The sequence below is a fragment of the Triticum urartu genome, chromosome 4A (genome assembly GCF_056163025.1).
Source record: "Triticum urartu cultivar PI428250 chromosome 4A, HENAU_Tu73, whole genome shotgun sequence".
In the NCBI taxonomy this organism is placed as follows: domain Eukaryota; kingdom Viridiplantae; phylum Streptophyta; class Magnoliopsida; order Poales; family Poaceae; genus Triticum; species Triticum urartu.
The window spans coordinates 134,183,385-134,187,841 of NC_141876.1; positions in this window are offsets into that span (position 1 = coordinate 134,183,385).

The window sequence follows — 4,457 nt, forward strand, 5'->3', positions numbered from 1 at the left end:
TTGTGACATAATGTGTAATAATAGCCCATAATGCAATAAATATCGATATAAAATCATGATGAAAAATGGACAGATCAAGCCACAATGCCTAGATGTTTGAATTTCATTCCCATTTCTTGCATGGGACCTATAAATTCACCCAAAGACACACATGTGATTTTTCAACAAACTTTGGTGCAGTGGAGCATGTGCTTGTAGTTCAAATTTGAATTATGCACATTAAATGCCCAGAAACTCAATTAATGCCTAAAAATGCCAAACGAACCTGGAATAATTCTAAATTTAAACATGACACTCATGTACTAGTTGCATGTTCATTGTACGTAAATGTTCTAGCAATTCAAATACCATCCTTTCCCTCCGTAACACCATTTTGTCTTTCAAAACATAATGAAAAATCAGGTATACCGCAAACAGTTTACTAGAAAGAATCGTGTGGGATGCGATATAAAATATCTTGGCGCACCATCTTGTCTGGCTTACGCAGGAAGCTTCGTCATCTACAGTCCACCGCCCCTGCTTGAACCACACTTGCACGCCAGTTTCTCGCAGCACCAAGCGAAATTTTTTTGCCACCGCAGAAATATCTATCTCCCCGCCCCTCCCACCCACCAAAAGCCACATTTCCACTGTTCCTCCTTGCTTTCCAAGTTCAAACCTTCACTGCTGCTTACTGGCAGCTCAGCCTCCTCGCCGGTGACCCTTCTTCTTGCAGCGCCGCCTCCTTGCCAGCTATCCTTCTTCTTGCAGTGCCTCCTCCTCGCGCCGACCCTTTTTCTTGCTGCGCGGCATCCTCGCCGCCGCCCCTTCTTCTTTCTGCATGACCTCGTCAATATGGTCAGGTAATCCACACCACACCCACACCATCCTCCTCCTTTCCCGTCCCACATGCCCTAACCGACGGCGCTACATCTTCCGCCGAAATCACGGTCCCCCTCCTCCAATTAAGCGCCACCCACAGTCATTTTGCACGCTGTATGATGTGGAGCTCAGTAGCATGCGGCCACACACACGCACGAGGTCGCTATGGCTGCCATGTGTGCCGACTGCCAGATCTTGGAGGAGAACCTCGTCTTTGAAGCCACCGTCGACACCGCCACACGGTTGTCTACTTTAAAATACAGTTTGTGATGTTTTCTCGAGGCCACCGCCAGTGCCTTCTAGTGATTTGTCCTCTGTAATGTTAATATGAAATCTGATGTTCAATTAACAGTTTGGTCCTCTAAAATGTAATGTTTGGTTAACACTTTGGTCCGACAATTGCCACATCTCGTAGTACTGTTCTCAAGCATTCTTTGTTTTTTTAACTGTTTTATCTTCTAGTACATGTTTCTATTCTGCAATGTCGTGCTTAGTTAACTATTTTGGTTCATTTGGTCTGCTGTCCATTTAACTGTTTGGTTCAGTTCTGCATTTTGATTTTCATTTGCTGTGGGTACAATTTTGTACTATTATGCATGTGAAATAAATCGAATTTGGCTATACTCAGTATATATTCTACTGGTAGTATGGCAACTCTCAGTTAACCTGATCAAGACCATCCTTATGTGTGTTGCATGGAAACAATGTGAGACACTGCGGTTTACCATCGAGGTTTGTTCAAGCATGGTCCTTTGGCTAATAGAACATTATTGTGCAGTTGCTGGAATCATTCTAATATTTAGGTTTCTTACAATTTGGTCTTGCACATGTAGGTCCTGCTGTCAGAGGCTTAGACCCACTGTTCGACCCATTTTGCATATGGGAAATGAGATGTCCATGAATATCAGTCAAGTCAAGAAACTCGGAAAGATTGTTAGGATGAAGAAACTTGCGACGAATAATAACAAGATCTTTGTTTGCACAATGAACAAGACATCATTCAACTATAGGATGGTACTAACTCTTTTACCTTGTTTTTGCCCCTTGTGCCATTTCAAAATTTACAACAACGATTTATGAATATCTTTGTTTTCAGTACTTTTCAAAGCAGTTCATCGATGATTACCTCTCAAGCCACCTACATGGTCAAGAGGCGAGGAAGGTATTCATTCAACACCCACAATACAATATTGAAATCTTGCTGAAGAGGACGAAGGTTGGGCAGGCAATTATCCATAGCCATTGGCCTAAAGTTGCAAGGACATTCAACATCACGGGCTTGCTCTACTGCCCCGCTCCCACATGGCTGCATGTGGATCTTTTTCTACTTCCATCAGCTCTTCCAAAGCCACCTAAATTTTTCGGATTATTAGAGGCAAAGCTACTTCGTGCAGTCGAATCTAGGACTTGGTTCAAACAGCGAAGAAAGGGGGAAAGTTGAAGCATGAATCTATGACTTGGTTCAAACAACGAAGAAAGGGGGAAAGTTGTAGCATGAATCTAGGACTTGATTCAAAGAGGAAATAACAGGGGGAAAGTAGTAGAGACTGGATACCCGACATGTCTCTTGGTTGAAAAGAGAAACAAAAGGAAAGGCAGTACAAACTAGATAAGGAACAGATCTATTATTGGTTGAAAAAAGGATAGAAAGTGGAGACTTGTGGACAAGTCAACAGAATATGTACATGATTAGATTTTCTTCCCTCACATAGTAAAAGGTCTCCAGGATTAGATTTGTTGCCCTCACAGAGTATGAACAAACTCGGCATCACCACTTTATGCCTCCTTGTAGGCACATTGTGTTGATGCATCCACTGTCGCATGTCCTTATACCAAATTTTTGTTGTTGTTAATGTAAGGGCGCATGTAAAATGAAGCAATCACACTGTCACCATAAGGACATGTCTAACCAATGTTATTGTTAATCTAATGCCTCCAGTAATATGATGGAATTAAACTGTGTTACAAATGGTACTCCTGCTATTTTTTCCAGTATGATAAGTAAGTTGCTTCTTTATGCTGCTGAGTGTCCTAGTGTCCCTACTGTCCCATGCCCTTAAACCAACTCTTTAGATGTTGTTGATCTATTGTATCTGGTAAACAAGCAATGCCACCATTAAAGTAATCCCATATTTGAGGAATGTAATTGTTGATCGTAATTCTTTCGGTAACATGAAGGAGTGCTACCGTTTTAAAATTTCCACTGTCCTTGTGTGATTGCCATGAACATAATGAAGATGCTTCTTTTCATTTTGTGTATGTTTCATATCTTGTTATTCTTTCTATCTTTTTGTGCAAATAGGGATATCCATTTCACCACATTGCTATTGTGAACTTTTGGTGAACTACACAAAACACTTTTTTGGAATGACTGTCTCGTAAGTTCAACTAAAATGTCATGTGGGCAACATCTCTCAATTTTGGTGGAACTGCACAAAGGGTGATTGGAGTTCCTAACATCTCTATCAAACTATGTCGGTAATCTCGTGCAACATTTTATTAGCCTTTGAAAGATGAGACGTCATTGTCACCACAATGGTGCTTTATTTTACTAGAATTGCACAAAAGGATAAGCAAATTATAGATGCACCTTGCGTGATCAGGATGGTCAACCTTAATGTTGCTCAATTTTAGTGCAACTACTAAAGAAGAACCGGCCAACTCATGAGAGAAAGTACTTCTTGCTAGCTGCATGATGCAAACTTTGCTTCATTTCAGGTGAGCTGCACAAAAAGGTCGCATGGATTGAATCATCCGAGTAGATCTACAGGTTCACCACACCAATTGCATTAGGCATATCCAGGAGAATCGAGTCATGGCGGCGTAGGGTCCCTCTCTTAGTTATGATTCCCATGATCGGGTATATGTTCCTTTTTGGTTGATTTTGACTCCGCATCTAGCTAGTGATCTTGTGCTACTATTTTGGCACTGCTATGAGAAAGCAATAATGATATTGTTTTTGCATCTTAGTTTAATACCACTAATAATTTGGGGCAATCTCTTGGCACCTCTACTACCACTGATAAAATGAAGTAATAATACATTTAAAATAGAGCTACTGTCTTAGCTACCATTTCATTTCCAATGTAGATAACTTGTAGAAGGCCTATCTAGCATAATCAAGTCCATGTGCACTGCACCAATCACATAGCTGCACTAAACTTGTTAAGTCCATCACACCTACCGTCGAGGTGGTGCGGGCCCCCTCTCTAACTGGCGGGTGCCATAATTTTAGTTGAACTGCACAAAATAAGAGATTGAAATGAGTCGACGCTTCTCCTTCTACTGCCACACTAAGGTGTTAATCGATGTCAATGAATCGCCTTCATGGCAAGATATGGGGACATGAAGAATATCTTGATCTCCCAAACTCATCTCACACGGGTCAGTACTGTCCTTTGTCAACATGATTGTGCTTTGTCATACTGTGCTAACGTTGTATTTTTTTAATAAATCTATTCAATTGCAATCTTTTCACGTTTTGGAAATAAAGTTGCTTCAACTAGTGTCACTATTATAGTACTCATGCTCTTTCTTATCTGTGCAAACAGGAATAATCAACTACAGATGTTGTGATAGTTAAAAGCATTCGCCAA